Below are 22,265 nucleotides of genomic sequence, written 5' to 3'. Positions count from 1 at the left end.
AATTTCTTGTGCGTGCCCTTTGGAATCCCATGTGTGTCAGGGAGCTTCCTGTTTAACTAAACTGATCTCTCCCTTATTGTGTCTGATGAGGTTCAAGGTCTTTTGATAATGAAGAATTATATAACAGATGAGCTGCCTGATGGTTTCCACTGAGAGGAGATGATTTTCAAAACCTATTTATCCTGACAAGATAAGAAATAATATTCAACTTCCTAATCCACACAGATGATTGTGGTGAAAATGCAGATCTTCTTACGTGCTTGATACAGAATAAGAAAATTGAAATATACTTGTGTGGAGATTTGATAAGTTTTTGTTGCTTAAGATGAAGCTGATCGTGAAACCAGATTAATTTTTACAAAGTTGACACACTGATAATAAATTTAAATTATGTATTACATTATTCTGGGAAGAAAAATCTATTTGCTATGTCAGTAATACACATTCTTGTTATTTGCAAGACAGCCTCTTGGGGTCGAATGATAATAGGATCTGACAATCCAAACTCCATCATATAATTGCATTACACAATTGTAGTGGATATTCAGTAGATTAAAATGAAGCAATGCATTAGCAGGGATATTAAATCATGATAGAGGTTTATTTTGTCTAGTGCTCATCTGATTGTTTTAAATACACAGAAGCAAATCAGAGACCACAAAAACACAGTTAAATATAAACAAAAAAACCCTTGGGAAATGAAGAAAGTATTTAAAAAGTCCTCTTAATTTTTAATTTTAGTTTAGACTTATAATGGATCAAATTTCTATTTGATGGATTCTATAAATGAATGTACATATTGAATGGATACTTCCAAATAGACAGGCTTTAGGGTACAACTTAGTCTAATGTGAATCATATGTAGAAAAGAGATAAAAGTTGTAACAAGGAAGATAGAAAATAGCCATGATTAGTCATGAATTGATCTATTCATATATCACTGTAACAAGCTGATTCCGAAGACACAAATGCATTACCCACATTAGTGTTGGTTCATATGACTTTAATTGTAATTAGTTCTATATGGCTTTTGTTATTTTCTTCACCAAATAGAAATTTTCAGTTCTTCCATATTAAGAGATCAAATTCAACTTTTCTACATGTGACAAAGAGGATAAATGCTATATTATTCTCAGGATCAAATGTGAAAATGCTTTTCTTTTTTGAGGACAAATGTTTTTTTTTTTTGAGAAAATTCATCTTTAAGACTATGTATAAAACTAAATATCACTTTTGATTCTAAAACATTATGGCAAATACTGATGACAGTAAATTTGCTTGCAGATTCTAGCAGAATCTAACCAAAACCCAATGGGAGAAAAGGGGGTAAATTGTTAGCATCTGAGGCTATAATCATCTGCATGTTGAAAAAAAGTCAGTACCAATTGCTACTGTGAGACAACATTATTCTATCCAGAAATCAGGTTGAGTAAGAGGGGATCCTAGGTAAGTAAAACATTACTTTCACTTAGGTTATTAGGATGAAGAATCTGGAGTCAGAAAACATTTTGTATCTGAATTTTGTCTCATTTACTTCCTGTGTTAGCTTAGTTAAGTCATTCAACTTCTTCCTGCCTCAGTTTCCTTATCTGCAAAATGTGGATAATAATAACACCTACTTCCTGGGGATGTCCTGAGGAAGAATTGAGACAATATATAAAGTGCTTTTGTTATATAAATGCTAACTAGAATTATTGAAGGGAATAGACACTTGGCAAAATCCTTTCAGAGAAGGAACACTGGACAAGGAACCTGTAGACTTAGTTAATTCTCTAATGGACAATATTATCTCGGGCAAGTTATCTCATAGCTTCAAGACTGTGACATTTAATTTTCTTCATTGAAAAAATGGGAAACTTCAGAAGAAATCCAAATTATTACTCTTAGTAAACCTATAAATTAGAGCAGTCACTCTCTAAAGCAATTTTAAAACATTCTCAAAAAAATAACTGAACAATAAATATTTTTTGCATCATCATTACCAGCATTAGGCCTCAATGCCAAAGACCTTTATGTAGAAACATATTTATAGTAGCTCTATTTTATAATTGTAAAATACTATAAAGTATATCTATCAATTGGGAAATAGTTAAATTATCATCTATCAATCAATAAATAATTATTAAATGCCTACTATGTACCACAGCTTACTAAGTCACTTAACCTTGTTTGCCTCAGTTCCCTTATCTGTAAAATAAGCTGGGGAAGAAATGGGGAAGCCATCCCTGTTTTTTTAATATGAAAACTTCAAATGGGATCATGAAGAGTTGGACATGAATGAAATAATGAATGACAACAGCCAATGTGCCAGAAACTGTGCTAAGCACTGAGAATACAAAAAGACAAAAGACAGTCTCTATTCTCAAAGAGCTGACAATCTAATTGAGAACACAATTATGCAAACAAATATGCACAAACAAGTTATTTACAGAACAAATAGGAAATGTTTAACAGAAGGAAAGCACTAGAATTGTGAGGGGTTGGCGAAGATTTCCTGTAATTGGCATTTTAGTCGGGACTTGAAGTCAGGGAAACCGATACACAGAGATGAGAAGGGAAAACATGTGAAAGTAATGGAAATTGTTTGTGGTAAGGAATTATGAGCTGACAATTTTAGGACAATTTAGTGAACATATGAATTTAAAAAAAAATCAGAGTGAGTGAACAGAAATAGAATAATTTAAACAATAACAACATTGTAAACACAAACAACTCAGTTTGTGTTTAAACAGTTCTTTCCCTCAGTTCTTTCCCAAACCATTATCCCTAGACTAGTTACATTCTCTTCCCTTTCCCAACTTGACGTCTGACTGAACCATTTGAATTTTCTTCTTGTTGTTCAGTTGTTTTTCAGTCACGTCCAATTCTTTGTGACCCTGTTTGGGGTTTTCTTAGCAATAGTAGAGTAGTTTGCTATTTCCTTCTCTAGCTCATTTTACAGATAAGAAAACTGAGACAGAGTAAATGGCTTAGCCAAGGTCACACAACTAGTATCTAAAACCAGATTTGCACTTAGGAAAATGAGTCTTCCTGACTAGAGGCCCAGAACTCTATCCACTGCATCACTTAGCTGCCCCAATTTAAATTATTTTTTTTTCTTTTGAGGGAGTCTTTTATGTGTTTATCAAATTGCTTTTTTTTCCCTGACAAGTCTTTCTGTTGGATCACTCCCATTATTCCCTGCCTTTTCTCAAACACAAGAGCTGTTAAACAAAAGTGGAAAAAATCATGAAAGTGTACTGACTGGGGTCTTTACAAATTTGCAAAATTTACAAATATATAGTCTTACCTGGGTTCTCATAGCTAATAGACAGTCATTTATAACTCCCTAATAATCTCACACATAATTTTCATCCTTCCTTAAATTTACCAGATCTACTTTCCCTACATATTTTCAGCCCAAAAATCTTGCCTGACATTTCAATGAAAAAATTGAGAATATTGGAAGAGAACTCTATCTTTTTCCTTTTTTTCTCATTTCATATCATCCAGATATCTTCTGCTACTGTCTCTCCCTTGAACACTGTCTCAAACAGTGAGGTGGTCCTCTTTATCAAAGCAAATACCTCTATATTTGTTTCTTTTTTTATTATTTAATAGCCTTTTATTTACAGGATATATGCATGGGTAACTTTACAGCATTAACAATTGCCAAACCTCTTGTTCCAATTTTTCACCTCTTACCCCCCCACCCCCTCCCCTAGATGGAAGGATGACCAGTAGATGTTAAATATATTAAAATATAAATTAGATACACAATAAGTATACATGACCAAAACGTTATTTTGCTGTACAAAAAGAATCAGACTCTGAAATATTGTACAATTAGCTTGTGAAGGAAATCAAAAATGCAGGTGGGCATAAATATAGGGATTGGGAATTCAATGTAATGGTTTTTAGTCATCTCCCAGAGTTCTTTTTCTGGGCATAGCTGGTTCAGTTCATTACTGCTCCATTGGAAATGATTTGGTTGATCTCGTTGCTGAGGATGGCCTGGTCCATCAGAACTGGTCATCATATAGTATTGTTGTTGAAGTATATAATGATCTCCTGGTCCTGCTCATTTCACTCAGCATCAGTTCGTGTAAGTCTCTCCAGGCCTTTCTGAAATCATCCTGTTGGTCATTTCTTACAGAACAGTAATATTCCATAATATTCATATACCACAATTTATTCAGCCATTCTCCAACTGATGGACATCCATTCAGTTTCCAGTTTTTAGCCACTACAAAAAGGGCTGCCACAAACATTCGTGCACATACAGGTCCCTTTCCCTTCTTTATAATCTCTTTGGGATATAATCCCAGTAGTAACACTGCTGGATCAAAGGGTATGCACAGTTTGATAACTTTTTGAGCATAGTTCCAAACTACTCTCCAAAATGGTTGGATTCGTTCACAACTCCACCAACAATGCATCAATGTCCCAGTTTTCCCGCATCCCCTCCAACAATCATCATTATTTTTTCCTGTCATCTTAGCCAATCTGACAGGTGTGTAGTGGTATCTTAGAGTTGTCTTAATTTGCATTTCTCTGATTAATAATGACTTGGAGCATCTTTTCATATGACTAGAAATAGTTTCAATTTCTTCATCTGAGAATTGTCTGTTCATATCCTTTGACCATTTTTCAATTGGAGAATGGCTTGATTTTTTATAAATTAGAGTATATTTGTTTCTAATAGATGACTTTATCATCCCTACTTTGTCACTCATCTTCCAATTCTCACTGTATATGTGCTATTTCACTTGGATGAAGAGCCGCCAAGGAGACTGAAAGATTGGTGCAGCAGTAAGACCAATAATGACAGATTCAAGAGAAATTCAGGAAAAACAACAAGTTGCAATACAGGTTTTAATTCACCAGACATTCTTAATGAGGAGATTTAAAATGAGAAACAAAGAACTCCTTAATTATGTGCAATGAAGAAACATTCTAGATTAAGAAAAGCCATAGAGAAAACTTTAAAAGAAATGAATAACTTAACTATAATTAAAAGTAGAATAGCAAGGGAGAAAAAAAGGATAATGAATTGGTTCCCAGGAGTCTGGCAGTAAATGGATGGACTACTTTTTAAAATGAAGGAAGAGATAATTGAAGAGATAAAGAGTTAAATTAGAGACCATGAGGTAAGGATCACAAGATTAGCTTGGAATAGAAACTGGGGGAAAACACCATAGTCAAGTAGGGAACACTTTGAAAAATAGAATAAAGGAGAAAAATCTAAAATTTAATGTCATAACAATACATATTTGAGAAAATTTGGAAGAACAAATTAGCACAGCTAATCTAGAAAACAGGGTAAGGAAAAACAAATTAAGAATCATTGGGTTCATAATACATTAAAACCAACTTTCTAAGACATCAATAGTTAAAGTAGATGAAAGATTTACGAAAGAACAATTATGACTAATAACTAACTACATAAAACATGTTATAATTCATTAATAGTAAATAAAACACCAATTAAAGCAACTCATACCATTTAAATTAACAACAAAAGAAGATAAGAAAAGTCATTGTTGGGGGTGGGAGGCCATAGGAAGACCCTAGAAAGATAGGCATGCTGTTGGTAGAATTGTAAAGTGACCAGACCATTTTGGATTATAATTGAGAATTATGCAAATAAGAGATGAAAACATCCATGCTTATGACTTAGCTATCCTGTTATTTAGTACTTCCTGGGGATGAGGAGCAGAAATGAAGAGAGAAAAAGGTAAAAAAAGAGGGAGAAGAAGAAGAGAAGGGAGAGGAAAGAGAGGGGGAAGAAAAGAAGAGAAAAAAAAAGGAGAGGGAGAGCTCATTTAATTATCTAAGTCTGGACTTAGCTTTGCATGGATAAAAATTATTAAGAGACTTTTCCAAACAGTATCTAGTGACAGTGCAATGGTCATTTTTATTTACCTTTCCCCCTTTCCTTCCACAAAGAGGGAAGAGGAGCAAGCAAGGAGGGTCACAGAATGTATCAGAATAGAAAAGTAAATCATCTTTTATTTAATTAGAAACACTTAAAACATAGATTTGTAAAGTTGAAACAAAAGGTCTAAGTAGAATTTATTATGCACCAGCGAGTTCTGAAAAAAGAAAAAAAAATAAAGAATCATAGAAATGGTGATTATTATCTCAGAGCAGGCAATAGCAACAGTAAACACAGTTAAGAGAGATAAGTGAGAACACTACATTCTCTCTATAGGTTCTACTAAGAATTTCGTAACTTTTACCACATCCCCACTTTAAAAAGTAAACAAAACAAAAACTAACAAAAAATCTAATAGGAAGAATTCAGTGAAAACTACCTTAGTAGCAACTAACTCTATTTTTTAGAATCAGAAAATAAGGAACCAAGATGTCAACAGAGCTATTAATACACACATTAAAAATATGTGTGTTTATGTATGTAGAAATATTCAGGATAAGAAAAGGAACAAGAAAACATGCCAGAGATTAGTTGAAGAAACTACAGATGGTTAGCATAAAAAAGAGAAAGCATAGAGGTAGTTGTAAAATCTTTCAAGTATTTGAAGGGCTGTCAAGTGGAAGGACTAGAATTTTGTTGTTGCTGTTGTTGGTATGATTTTTCCTATCAAAGTTTTTAAAAAAGACCATTTGTAGAGTAATGGTGAAACTTGCAAAGATTGCAAATTGTGGCCCAACCACAAAAATAAAATTAAAAAACAAATAAGTAAATATAATAAAATAATTTTTAAAAAAAATTCAGCTTTGAAAGCCATTCAGAAGTGTAATAAATTGATTGAAATATGAGGTTTTAAAGGGGAACCCCATATTGGAGAAGGAAGGAAGGAAGGAAGAAAAGAAGGAAGGAAAGAAGGAAGGAAGGAAGGAAGGAAGGAAGGAAGGAAAGAAGGAAGGAAGGAAGGAAGGAAGGAAAAGAAGGAAAGAGGAAGAAAAGGATGGAGAAAGGAAGGGGAGAGGGAGATGGGAAGGGAAGGAGGGAGGGAAGGAGGGAGGGAAGGAGGGAGGGAAGGAGGGAGGGAAGGAGGGAAGGAAGGAGAAAGCAAGGAAAGGAGAAAGGGAGGAAGGAAAGTAGGAAAGGGGGAAAGAAATGAGGGAGGGAGGAAGATTCCAGTTCGGGTACCAGTCAGACTAGATAGCCTCTGAGACCTCTTCCAACTGTGAGATTCTATAAATCACAATGATAAATCATAAATATAAATTGCAATTCTGTGCAGTTCTCCCTCCTAAATGAACCTTTATGCCTCTGTTGCCTGTTTTTGCAGTTTCAATACCTTGAGACTGCTACAATTTAGTCACTTCATGTTACACCTGTGCTTTATCATGATTTAGATTTCAGCAGCAAATTCCTTTAAATTTGTAATAACTACTAGGTTGGCACTATCAAAAAATTCATTTTATAGAGGAAAGGAATGTACTGAGCTCCTACAGCCAACAAAAGGGATTTAAATTCACTGTGTGCTCTTTTATTCTCTTTTCTCCTACCTGTCTCATTGTTCTATATTATTGATTTAGTTAAGAATATTTGCATACACTGACCCACATGCAATTTAAATCTTTGAATCTGCAAACATTTACTCTCTGTTTATGAAGTTGAAGGCAATAGTTATGCTTGCTAAAAAAAAAAAAAAACTGCTGGTTTAAAATGTTAGTGATGGCACATTAATGAAATTAGAATTTTTATAAAATTTTTATTCTTTATAATGAAACTTAATAGAAAAAAAAAATAATTCCTGGCCTCTAACCAAGTATAAGAAAGTTTCAACAACAATGCTAATAGTTTTGGAAAGCAATAAGCAGTAGCTATTAGAGCCAAAAATGTTATCAAATTTAATTATCATATGGCTAGGCCAGTTCAGTAAAACACCCAAGGTATTACAATAGAATTTTGTTCTGATTGGGAAAATACTTATGGTTCTGGAAAAAAACATTTTTCATTGTTGTCTTTATTGCACATTGAGCATTGCCCCCTTAACCCTTTTGCTGCATCTTTGCAGTTTTGTCACAATCATTCCACAAACTAATTAAGTCATAATATAGTTAGAACATTAATTATAATTGATAAGCTTAGTAATATCAAAGCAAGTATTACACTTTCATGGGGTGTTTTTTGGGGAGGTATTGAATAATACCTTTTCATACTTTTTCATACTTTTCAGCATTTAATGATTTTAGACTTTTTTTCAACATCATTTAGGGCTTCAACAAACAAACAATTCTCATGAGAAATCCCATTTTAATGAACATACATCAAAAGAAGTAGCCCTCCCAAGGCACTTTACATCAAATATTCATGTTCAGCTGAAGGTTCCAAACCTCTAAGGGTATCTAGCATTAGTTACAGTATTATTGAGGGGTAAATGTTATATTAAAGACATTTTCCTGTTTGGGCTGTAAAAACACTAAATAAAGCAACTTTTTGCCCCTTCTACTAAATAATGGTATTGTATGTTAAAATGAACATGTACATTTTGTTTCAGTAGTTTTAATGTTTTATTAATGTTTTTAATATTGAAATTTGGTGCCATTATTATTCCTCTCCATTGTAGACCAAGAGTTGGTTAACTGTTTCAGAGAACACAGAATTAAATAAATACAGTTGGAGTTTATAGAATATAAAATTAAACATATAATCTTTTGAGGTTTTTTGGCAATATTCACCCTGGCTGACTATCTGTCTGGTGTGCTCTCTCTCTCTTTTTCTCTCTCTCTCTCAAACTCAAGGAGCCCCTGTGCTCAAAGGTGCTTGAAAAGCTTCAGAGAGAACCCCATGTGACTCAGGAATACAGCTCAATTTTAAAAGTAATGAAATAAGAAAGTAAGAAACAAAGAAACAAACAGAAAGAAGGGAGGTAAGGAGGGAGGGAGAAAGGAAGGAAGGAAAACACAGGGAGAGAAGGAGGGAAGGAAGGAAGCAAGGGAAGATGGAAGGGAAGAAGGAAAGACAGGAGAGAGGAAGGAAGTTAGGAAGGTAGGAATGTAAGAAGGAAGGAAGGAAGGAAAGAAGGAAGGAAGGAAGGAAATGTAACTATTGCACTAGCTCCCCAGACACCCCAGAATCAGCCGGAGTCAGGATAAGCAAAAGTCCTTAGTCTTTATTCTTGGCTTTAGACACAGGATTGAACAGGATGAAGCAGAATCTCTGCAACCACCTTCTCCCTTGTCCACCACCAAAAGTGACTCTGGCCAGTCTTACTCCACCCCCTAGTCCCTCCTACAATCCTCTGTATACACCAATCATAAAGCCAGCACAGGATAGTGGGAAGGACCATTTTCTAAGCATATGCCCATAGAGTATTGTCCAATCGGTAATTAGCCTCAAGTGCTGGACAGTCCTGACCTCAGTGCGTCAACTTAATAGTTTCAGCCCTCTACAAGGAAGGAATGGAGGGAGAGAATAAAGGAGGTAGAGAAGAAGGGAGGGAATGAGGGGAAAAAAAGGAAGGAGGGAGGAAAGGAAGAAAATAAAAAACAAGCAAGCAAGGGGAAAAAAAAAAACCTTTGATCCACAGGAAGCTACTATGTCAACAGGGAAGAACAAAACACCAACTCAGAAGAGCACAAAATGCCCAAAAATGCCCCCAAATGCCCAAAATGCCCAAAGAGTTTTCTTAGAAGAGCTCATAAAAGATTTTAAAGTCAATTAAGAAAAAAGAAAAATTGGGGAAAGGAATGAAAGATATGCGAGAGAGAGAGTGATCAGCTTGGAAAAGAAAGGACAAAAATTGACTGAAGAAAACAATTCCTTTAAAATTGCAATTGTTGCTAAAGGGTAGCATAGATAATGAAGCATTATCAATATTAAACATATATGCACCAAGTGGTGTAGCATCTAAATTCTTAAAAGAGAAATTAAAAGAGCTACAAGAAGAAATAGACAACAAAACTATAATAGTGGGAGATCTCAACCTTGCACTCTCAGAATTAGATAAATCAAACCACAAAATAAATAAGAAAGAAGTCAAAGAGGTAAATATAATCCTAGAAAAGTTAGATATGATAGATCTCTGGAGAAAACAAAATGGAGACAGAAAGGAATACACTTTCTTTTCAGCAGTTCATGGAACCTATACAAAAATAGACCATATATTAGGACATAAAAACCTCAAACTCAAATGCAGTAAGGCAGAAATAGTAAATGCATCCTTATCAGACCATGATGCAATAAAAATTACATTCAACAAAAAGCCAGGGGGAAGTAGACCAAAAAGTAATTGGAAACTAAATAAACTCATACTAAAGAAAGATTGGGTGAAACAACAAATCATAGACATAATTAATACCTTCACCCAAGAAAATGACAATAATGAGACATCATACCAAAATGTGTGGGATGCAGCCAAAGCAGTAATAAGGAGAAATTTCATATCTCTAGGGGGCTACTTGCATAAAATAGAGAAAGAAAAGGTCAATGAATTGGGCTATTTTGTTCTGCACACATATATTGTATCTAGGACATATTCAACATATATAAGACTGCTTGCCATCTAGGGGAGGGGATAGAAAGAGAGAGGGGGAAAATCAGAACAGAAGTGAGTGCAAGAGATAATGTTGTAAAAAACTACCCTAGCATGGGTTCTGTCAATAAAAAGTTATTATAATAAAAAAAAGTGTTATATACCCTTTCACTCAGAAAAAATAAAATAAAATAAAATTGGCCAACTAAAAAAATAAATAAATGAATAAAATGAAATGAAATAAATCTCCACTGAAAAAAAGTTAAATTAATCAAATGGAAAAGAAGGTACAAAAGCCAAAAAAAAAAATCATACATTAAAAACTAGAACTGGGCAAATGGAAGCTAATGACTCTATGAGACAGGAAGAATCAGTAAAAATAAGTTTAAAAGAATGAAAAAAATAGAAGAAAACATAAAATTCCTCTTTGGAAAACCAAAATAGATCCAGGAGAGACAATTAAATATTATTGCACTACCCAAAACCCAACACCAAAAAAAAGAAAAAAAAAAAAAAAAGGCTTCGGCAGCATTCTTCAAGAATTCATCAAACTGTCATGATATATTATACCCAGAGGGCAAAATGATCATTGAAAGAATTCATCAATTACCTCCTGGAAGACATCCCACAAGAAAAACTGCAAGAAATACTGTTGGCAAACTTGGGAACTATAAGATCAAGGAAAAATACATCAAGCTTCTAGAAAGAAACAATTCAAGTATCAAGGAGCCACAGTCAGAATTACCTAAAATTTGGCAACTTCTACAGTAAAGGACAAGAGGGCCTAGAATACCATGTACCAGGGAGCAAAGGACCTTGGATTATAACCAAGAGTCAACTACTCTGAGAGACTGAGCAATTGTTCAAGGGAGAATGGATCTTCAATGAAGTAGGAAACTTTCAATCATTTCTAATGAAAAGACCAGAATTAAACAGAAAATTTGATTTTCAAATACAGGACTCAAGAGAAGCACAAAAAGGTTAACAGGAAAGAAAAAAATCATATTATTTGAAGGTTAAGCTGTTCACATCCCTCTATGGGAAGATGATACTTGTAACTTGAGAGTTGTATCTTTTATTAGATCAGTTTGAAGAGGTATACATAGAGGATGCATGTGTAAATTGATTTTAATGTGATGATATTTTAAAAAAGAAAGATTTAGCAGAGCAAAGTGTTTTATACATAACAATTTTCAAAGTTATCTATTAGATCTCCATTGGTTCCCCTAGAATTCAGCAATGATCAATTATTCACTTGAATACTACATTGGTAGCTTTATGGGTGTCAGCTTCTAATTTTTCCAAATAATTATCAGACACTATGATGAGTGTGAATACTAGTTGTTAAAAAGAATCAGGAACCAAATCTGAAGTTAGCAAAGAAGGCTGTGTTGCTGGTAAAAAAAACTGACAGAGTGATTATGTCAACAACCCATAGTGGGGGCTGTTAAACTACAATATAGCTGGTATAATAAGAATTAATAACAATGATTCTATATTTTAAAAATTATTTTAATTAATTAATTTCAAAAGAATTTCAAAGTTCAAAAAGGAAAAAAAATTGCCACGTGAACAGCAGAAGTTAACAGTTCATTCAAAATACATAGAAATATATTCACATTTCAAGGAAGCCTATATAATGAATATTTACATTGTCTTCAGAGTTATCCATCTTTTCTTTGCTTCCTTGTATGTTTCCTTTAAGTTACGTACTTTTTACTTTTTTATTTTTCCCCTTTCCTCCCCAGCTCTACCAGAAGTCTATAATTAAAGCATGGATATATTCATATATACACATAAATATACATAGCTATAATCAAACACATATGTACACATATACTTTCAAGTGCATTTATGTAAGACCATACTATGCTTTTAGTCTTCTCTTTCTCTAAAAGTAGATAACATCTTCCTTTATAGGTTCAAGTTTTTCCATATTTTTCTAAGTCCCCCAGCTTATCATTTCCTAAACCACAATAGTACTCTAACCTTATATTGTCTAGTTATTTTAAATAGTCTAAAACAATATTAATATAGTTAACATGTAATGTAGCTTCCCTATCTTCTCTTTTGATTTATATTTTACCTATTTTGACAAAATATATTTGATTAAATAGATATATCTCAAATCATGATTACTACCCCTAATATTTTTAGCTAATAAATTCTACTCTTGATATATCATGCTTGTATATATCTTATTTCCTAACCCTAATGATTCCGCTGTTTTCCTTCTAGCCCCTACCTTGTCCTCCTATTACTTAACCTACCCCTCTGTAAGAACTCCTCCTTTACTCTCTCCCCCTGACCCTTATCTTATTCCTGTAAATCTATATATCCTTCCAAACCTTCCTCTTATTTTATTCTCTCCTCTTCTTATGTCTGTATAAATTTAAATACTATTATTCTCTTCTATTCTCTTTTTAATCCTGATCCATGTGAGTTTCTTCTAAAAATTCCTCCCTTATCCTTTCCCCTCTCCCTATCCTTTATGCTCTTATTTTTTCTGAATTTCTGAATTTAGAAGACTTTTATTATCTTCTAAATATGTATGTATTTCTCTTTTTTTACTTATTCCAAATGAGGGTAGGGTTCTAGAATTACCAGCCTTCCTTCCCCATCTAATTCTTTTGTATGTCTTACATGGTTTTGCCTTTTAGAATCATATTATATCCAGCTTTATCCCACTCTTTCTTTTGAATTTATGAGAGGTGCGTTTTAATGTACCCAGAATCCTAGCTATCTGTTCCCAAGTTATAAGTAGCCCTTGTCCTTCTATCAGCTTAAGCATGCTTTCTATAGCGCCATTCCTGGGAGGGGTGGGAGGGTTGGGGAGGGGGGGCAGGAATGGAGAATCTTTAGCTAGCATCCTGTCCCATTTCAGCCAAAAAAGGTTACTAGTTTAGTTTTTAAGAAAATAAGCTCCCTACTTGTCTATTATTCTCACCTAAGTTCCTGGTCACCACCAGAGACTTCTTCAGTGAAAGTAGGGTCCTTGGTTCCCACGCTTGGGCACCAAACGTGATGACTGCGTATCTTAAAATCAGCCAGAGTCAGGAATTCAGGTTAAGGGAAAATCTTCAATCTTTATTCTTTTTGAGGTGAAGGGGGATTAGCAATGTGAGCAGCTTCAACAGGACACCAGCCAGCAGTCTCTTTCTGCTTCTCTCTCTGCCCCTCTGCCTCCATCCACCAAAATCGTCATTTCCTATACAACACATCAGGACTTGCACAAAGAGTGGGCAGGGGCCATTCTTTCTCGAAGCATATATATTAATAGAGTATGGTCCAATTACTATTTAGCCTCATGTGCTTGGGACCTCAGTGCATCAACTTGAGCTTCAACCCATTACACCCCTCCTGTTTTAACATTTCAGAACAATTTTTCTTTAAATATTTCTTGTACTATTGTATAAAGATTATTTTTATTATAATTTTCACAGTTTGAGTATTCTTGTTTTCTCTTCTTCATGTGTTCTTCATATCAGTTGTTTGTCTTATGATATGTCTCATACTCTCCTCTTTTTTTTCATTCTTTATCTTTTTTTTTTTTTATTATTTCTTTCTCTTTTAACTTTTCTGGTTTTCTCTTATCTAATTCGAGTTTCGAAGGGGGCATTTTCTTCCTTAAGATTCTAGATTTTCTTTTCTACTTGGCTCAGTTTTTTTTTCATGATCTTCTTATTTTCCTTGAATTATTCTTAAAAAAAAAAAAAAAAAAACTTTTTCCTCAACTCATTGGATTTATAAAGGGTTTTGTGGTGTTTTTTGAGTTTTATGCATTCTTTTGAGATACGTGAGAATTCAACATTATTTTTTGAAGGAGAGATGTTATTTACTTCAATATCCTCCTATAAAGATGAAAATTGGTCTATTCTATTTCCACAGTAAATTTCCATGGGTTCTTTCTTTTTTGCCTGCTATTATTATTGTTATTAATAGCAGATTGTTATTATAATCTATATAATGCTATAGTTATTGACTATTTTGACCTAACCTATTTCACTGACTACTCTATTTCTTAGCCAGTACCAGTACCAGTAGCAAATAATAATAATTATGGCCTTGGAGTTGCAGAATGGTGACTCTGAAATCCTTCTTCAGTTCTCTCCTCTGATCTGAACCAGAGTCTGTAAAGATTAGACAAAGTCAACTGGCTTCCTAATCCAATCTTTATCTAATACACATGTATCATCTGTACTTTCATACCAGAAAATGCCATGGTAGGTCTAATCACTAAAAATTCTGCTGGTAAAGTTTTAATGCCTGGAGCTTCCTAACCCATTCCATGGCACAATTTCTGTGTGCTTTTCAATTTATCATTTAGGACAAGGGGAAGTATAAGGTGCCTTAATTTTATAGAAATTTGCATAAGATAGATTCTTTCTTAGGAATGGAAATTCAGTTGGCATTTGAAGTAATAAGATTAAAATCAGATGGTACCGATACCTAAACCAGGTAGGATCAAAATAGAAAAAGAAAATTGTAGACCAACTTCCCAAATGAATATTGATGCAAAAATCTTAAATAAAATATTAGTAAAGAGATTATACCAAGTTATCCCAAGTTAATACACCATGACCAAGTAGGATTTATAGCAAGAATGCAAGGCTGGTTCAATATTAGGAAAGCTATTAGCATAATTGACTATATCAATAATCAAACTAACAAAAATCATATAATTATCTCAATAGATGTAGAAAAAAATTTGACAAAATCAAACATTAATTCCTATTAGAAACACTAGAGAACATAGGAATAAATGGACTTTTCCTTAAAATGATCAATAACTTCTATTTAAAGCCATCAACAAGCATTAGATGTAATGGAGATAAACTAGAATCATTCCCATTAAGATTGGGGTGGAACAAGACTGCCCACTACCATCATTACTATTCAATACTGTATGAGAAATGTTAGCCTTGGCAATTGGAGAAGAAAAAGAGATTAAAGAAATCAGAGTATGAAAAGAGGAAGGCAAATCATCACTCTTTGCAGATCATATGATGGTATACTTAGAGAATCCTAGATAATCAACTAAAACAATACTAGAAACAATTCACAACTTTAGCAAATTTGCAGGATACAAAATAAATCCACAGAAATCATCAGCATTTTATATATTACCAACAAAGTCCAGCAACAAGAGATACAAAGAAAAATTCTATTTACAATAACTGTAGATAATATAAAATATTTGGGAGTCTACTTGCCAAGGCAAAGTCAGAAACTATATGAACACTATTAAAAAATACATTCCACATAAATAAAGTCATATCTAATCTTTTGGGAAAATATCAAGTGTTCATGGGTAGGCTGAGTTAATATAATAAAAATGATAATACTACCTAAATTAATTATTTAGTGCCATACCAATCAAACTCTAAACAACTTACTTCACAAAACTAGAAACAAATAATAAAATTCATCTGGAAGAACAATAGGTCAAGAATTTCAAGGGAATTAATGAAAAAAATGTAAATGAAGTTGGCCTAGCTGTGCCAGAAATAAAACTATATTATAAAGCAGTAGTCATCAAAACTCTTTGGTACTGGCTAAGAAATAGAGTAGTCAGTGAAATAGGTTAGGTCAAAATAGTCAATAACTATAGCAATCTAGTGTTTGACTAACTGAAAGACACCAGCTTTTGGGATAAGAGCTCACTATTTGACAAAAACTGTTGGGAAAATTGGAAAGTAATATAGCAGAAATTAGACATCACCTCACACCTAACACTTTATACCAAGATAAGATCAAAATGGGTTCATGATTTAGACATTAAGAGTGATATTATAAGCAAATTAGAGGAACAAAGGATAGTTTACCTCTCAGATCCCTGAAGAAGGAACAAGTTTGTAGCCAAAGAAGAACTCAAGTACATTATTGAATGCAAAAAGGATAATTTTGATTATAAAGTTTAAAAGTTTTTGTACAAACAAAACCAATGCAGACAAGATTAGAAGAGAAAAACAATAAACTCGGGGAAAAATTTTACATTCATTGATTCTAATAAAAGCCTCATTTCTAAAATATATAAAAAATTGACTCAAATTTATAAGAATTCAAGCCATTATCCAATTGATAAATGATCAAAGGATATGAATAGGCAATTTTCAAATAATGAAATTTTAAACCATTTCTAGTCATATGAAAAGGTGCTCTAAATCTGAGCAACTCTGATAACTAAATCTGACAACTCTGAGGTACTACTTCACACCTCTAAGTTTGGTTAAGATGACAGGAAAAGATAATAACTAATATTGGAAAGGATGTGGGAAAACTGGCACAGTAATACATTGTTGGTGGAGTTGGGAATTAATCCAATCAGTCTGGAGAGAAATTTGGAACTCTGTCCAAAAGGCTATCAAACTGTGTATATCCTTTGATCCAACAGTGTTTCTATTGGACTTGTATCCTAAAGATATCATAAAGGAGGGACAGGGACCCACACGTGTAAAAATGTTTGTGGCAGCCCTTGTTGCAGTGGCAAGAAACTGGAAACTGAGTGGATAATCATCAATTGGAGAATGGCTGAATAAGTTATGGTATATGAAATTATGGAATATTATTGTTCTATAAGAAATGATAAGCAGGATGATTTCAAAGAGGCCTGGAAAGACTTACATGAACTGATGCTAAGTGAAATGACCAGAACAAGGAAAACATTGTGCACTGCAACAACAAGATTATATGATGATCAATTCTGATGGACGTGGCTTTTTTCAATAATGAGATGATTCAGGCCAATTCCAAAGTTTTTATGATGAAAAAAGCACACACAGAGAGGACAGTGAGAACTGAATGTGGACCACAACATAGTATTTTTTTCCTGAGGCAATTGGGGGTAAGTGATTTCTCCAGAGTCACATAGATAAGTGTCTGAGGCCAAATTTGAATTCAGGTCCTCCTGACTTCAGGGCCAGTGCTCTATCCACTGTGCAATCTAGCTGCCCCCACAATGTAGTATTTTCTTGTTTTCTGTTTTCCTTTTTGATCTGATTTTTTCTTGTGCAGCATGATATTTGTGGAAATTTGTATAGAAGAATTGCACGTTTAATATATATTGAATCACTTGCCATCTAGAGTAGAGGGTAGTGAGAAGAGAGGGAAAAAATTAGAACACAAGGTTTTGTAAGAGTGAATGCTGGAAATTATCCATGTATATATTTTGAAAATAAAAAGTTTTAATTAAAAAAATAAGATGAAAGTCAGACACCCCTAAATAAGCAAAATGTATCCTAGTTATGTTCAGTGTGACAGTGAGTTAAGTTATAAATAATTTTTTGTTTAAACAACAAAAGACCCTGGAGAGCAACCTTATACATGAAATTAGTTCAGCAAAGAATTCATTCAGAGAACAGTCCCAAAGATTATGATAGAGTCTCTTCAGAGAATGGGAGCAGATTCATTGAACATCCAAATTTATATACATATCAGAAAATATTTCTATAGCATCTATAGCATCATGCATTAAATCTCTACTTTCTATATGGATTCCTTGGTAATGATGGATGTAGTACTAAGAGGTGGCAAAAAGGAAATATTTTGTCTTCCCCACGATCTGGACTTAAAGATGTTTTTAATCTTTTTCTTTATTCTTCCCAATCTTCACCACTTAGCCCATAACCTGTGATCCCAATAGGTCTTCTTCTAGATCTAATCAATCAAGCATTTCTTACTTGTAGCTACTGATAGCACATTGGTAGTTTTTTTTTTTTTTTTTAAATTGGGCATGATTTGTAGGGAATTTTGTTCAAATGACAGGTCATAACCATTGCTGTTTGATGGTTTGGTATGTTCTGCTTCTTTCTTTCTGTTTTGAGTAAATGATTTGGCAGACTGCTACAGTGGGATCATGGAAAATGGTTAGATTCATTCCACTAAAGCCCCCAAAATATGACTAGAGACAGGGGCAGGAATTTAAAGGGAAGCATATGCCAGAACAATAAATTGACAATGATCCAACAATTAGTATCATTCAAAAATGCAATGGACTGTGAAGGTGTTTGAATGAATTCTAGATGATCACTTATTACAGATATTATACATGGATTTTGAAATTTGGGTAATATTGACACAGGATCTTAAGATCCTGCCTGTCAGTGCAATTCCTTGATTCTGTGATACTTTGATCAGTCACAAAGGTTAAAAAAAATAATTAACTATTATGGGCCAGAACTTGAAACAAGGTACTAAGTGGAATTGAGGAGACAATGGTTAAATCTAGTTTAGCATTAATTTAATCCTACAACAAGTAATGGTTTCCTTAAAAAAATGATTGGTGATATAATGATTGGTGTATACTCAGTGTGGAACAAATAAGCAGGGACTGAAAGCCACGGGAAGCTGGAAGAGTCAGAGAAGACAAAGGACTGTGGAAGCAACTCAGGCTCTTGGAACTAAGGAGAGAGGTAAGCCTCTAAGAAAACTAGAAGAACCCCAAGTGAAGGAGATAGGACTTTGCAAGAGATAATGAAGGATTTGGACTTTAACACTTGGCTACTCATGTAGTGATTACTCTGGCAGAAATGAAGGCTGTTCCCAGAGACCTCTAGGAAACTGAACCAAAGAGAACATTACAATTAACATCCTCTACTCAACTTTCTGATACTGGGCCTTTCTATAATTAGAGAAGTTGATCACAGGAAGGCAGAAATATATACAGCCAATTACAGGGACCATATTTTATTTCTCATCATCAAACTCTTTTCTCATCACAAAACTCTTTTGGAAGTATGTAATTGCTTTGGATAGCTTATTAAAAGGAGGTCATATAGAAGGCAAGGAAGAGGGCTATGAGAACAATGATATGCTACACTTGAAGTGCTAAGCTTGTAAATCAAGAAGTCTATCATGATGCCCAACAATGCCAATACTTTTGAATGTTAACTGAGATTCAGCATGTTCTATGCACTAACTACAAAGATTAGCTATCTCTCCTGCCCAGTGGCCTCAAAACCTCAGTAAATGAACTTAAATTTGAGATAATTACAAACTTTCTTTGCTAGATTATATCTATGAGATGGAGCATGAATAGTCTGGAAAGCAGACAGCAAAATGTATGTTGATTCACAAGACAAGATGAGCAAAATATGAACTGCTTCTCAGTTTCTGGACTTTCTCAAGTGGCAACATTATTCAATTTTCACTTTTCATGAGAAACATGTGAGAAAATAATAAAGAATCTTCTTTTGGTTATGGATTGATACACAGTAGGCTGAACTGATTATGCAAGAAATTTGACAAAGTTTCCTCTGAAAGACATACATTGAAAATGACTGAAAACTCAAAGGCTTTATAGATTTAGGATGTATTCATGTCTGTTCACTGAAATATTTTTTTCTCTTTAAAATTGAAAAGCTCTGACTCTCAATAATATCTGATTTCTATTTGATCAGAACCTTCATACTTTTCTCTAGTTTGGTGCTTTATACATAAAAGTCATTTTGCCATTTGGAGACCATTTCATTCAGTACCTGTATTATATTTCCATAAGCTTGTGTTACATGCTTAGAACAGTAAGTTACAATGGACACTTCTGTCCCCAAAGAGCTTACAAATTCTCATTAGTGTGTGTATGACTTTATAATCTTTGAAAGTAGAATTTGTTAGGGAAGAATAAAACTACTCTTATATCTTAAAGTACAGGCTTGTGAACTTGGACTGGTTGCAAGAATAATCTTCATCTTAGAGAATAGATGATAAAACTTGCTAAAGAAAAGGGGGTAATGAAAATTACACTGTCATCTTTCACAAGCCAAAAATGAGCTGGCTCCAGCATAATCTTGAGGGGCATGTTCAGTGGTAAGGTATGAGGTTATATTAGAAATTCACAACTATATTTTTAAAACTCCATACAACTTTTTAAATAGCAAAAATATGGCTTAGCTGGGAGACAAACTAAAATATAAGCTTTACGAAAACATGTTCTATATCTCAAATCAACTTTATATCTTTTTCAGTATTTATCATGGTGCCCTACATACATGAGACCTACTGTTATGATGATGGGGCCATCTTTAATATAATGGGATATCAAGTGAGTTTCAACTCTTATTCTGGATGCCTAGAGTGATATTCAGGAAAAAAGTTAAACAGAATTAATTGAGTTATGTTAAAAATTTTTGGAAGTTAAAATGTATTTCTAAAAAATGGAAAAACTGTACAATGTACTGATGAATCACTTTGAAAATATCCATATAATGGATATAATTGACTCTGGCCCTATTCATTGAAAACTTTTACCTACAAAGAGAATCCAGAAACATCCCACACTGAAACAATTATGATATTGGTTGTAAAATGAAGTTCTGAGTGATGCTTAGCATAATATCATTAGAGAAAAATGCTAAAAGTAGAATCTCTTTTCCCATAAATGTTCTTTAAAAAAAAGCCTTATCTTGGAAATAAAATGTATTATTTTTTATGGAGGAAAAAATAAGAATTTTTCATGGACTCTATAATTTCTTCCCAACCCATCTTATTTCCAAAAGTCAGTGCTTGAAAGTTAACTGCATAACTGGTAACACACAGAGAGAAACAAGTTTTCATTCTGGAATTACATTTCCTGCTTATCCATTATCTGTATTTTAGTTACATGACCTGTCCAAAGTACAGATTAAATGTAATTAAAAGAAAATGCAGCAATTTAAAGAATATTTCATTGTGTTTGACAGTCAAATTTTGATTCTCAATTGAGTTATAGTCACTGATAGAATGGCTAATTCAGATATGTAAAAGCAGCTCCCCAAATGTAGTTCTTTGTTTTAGTAGAAAATAACCTTCTTTCAGATAGGGGCCACAAGTTTATAGAAATTTATTTTGTTTTTGTATATTAGAATTATTTTGTTTATTAAGTTCATAATCAGTTAGGTGGTGAAGTGGACAGAGCACTAGGCCTGCAGTCAGGTAGACTCATCTTGAATTTAAAATTGGCCTCCCACACTTTCTAACTGTGTGACTCTAGGCAAAGCCCTTAAGCCCCTGTTATCCTTGGTTTCTTTATCTATAAAGTGAGCTAGAGAAGGAAATTGCAAACCACTCTGGTATCCTTTTCAAGAAAACCTGAAATGGGATCAAAACAAGTTGTACATAGCTAAAAGGACAGAACAACAATAAACAAATAAGATGATTTTTAAAGGAAGGGGAACATATGAAATATGTAGTAAACATGTAAACATCTGACCCAAATGTGATGAACATTTGACTCAGTCCTGCTTATTGAATTAGGTTGTGGAAATCTGAACAAAAACCAAGAAAGTAGTAGAAGAGGGTAAGCTGAGGAAGCAAGGGATCAAGTATTGAGTTAGACCATAAAGGCCAAATAAAGTACAAGAGGAGAACACTGGAGCGAGTTGAGGGCTCAGTCATGTTTAGAATAAGTACCTGACGACATGTACTTACAAAGGTTCACATACTTGACCACTGAGAAAATGACATTAGCAAAAGATTCAAAATGGGTTCAGAAACCTGACTAGCCATTTTTATTTTTTTTTTAATTCTGAATGCAATACCCCTCCAAAAGAGTATTTAAATATTCATATACAAACATAAAAGTAGAAAAGAAAGAGGGTCATATATGAAATCTTGAATATCATAAATATATAACACACATAAATATGTGATTTGTATGTATAAATATGTGTATAAACATATTTGAAAAAAATCTGTGAAAATTGAAAATTTGTTTTCAGAAACTAATTATAGAGCAATGTTGTTTATCATATGCCAAGATAAACTCAAAGTGGATAATTTAAGGCATTAAAGATTTCCACCTAAACAAATTAGAGGAGCAAATGAAAAATTTACTTTTCAGATCTATAAGCAGAAAAACAC

This window comes from Sarcophilus harrisii, chromosome 1, assembly GCF_902635505.1.
Source record: "Sarcophilus harrisii chromosome 1, mSarHar1.11, whole genome shotgun sequence".
Taxonomy (NCBI): Eukaryota; Metazoa; Chordata; class Mammalia; order Dasyuromorphia; family Dasyuridae; genus Sarcophilus; species Sarcophilus harrisii.
Note: the sequence above shows the minus strand (reverse complement) of the source record.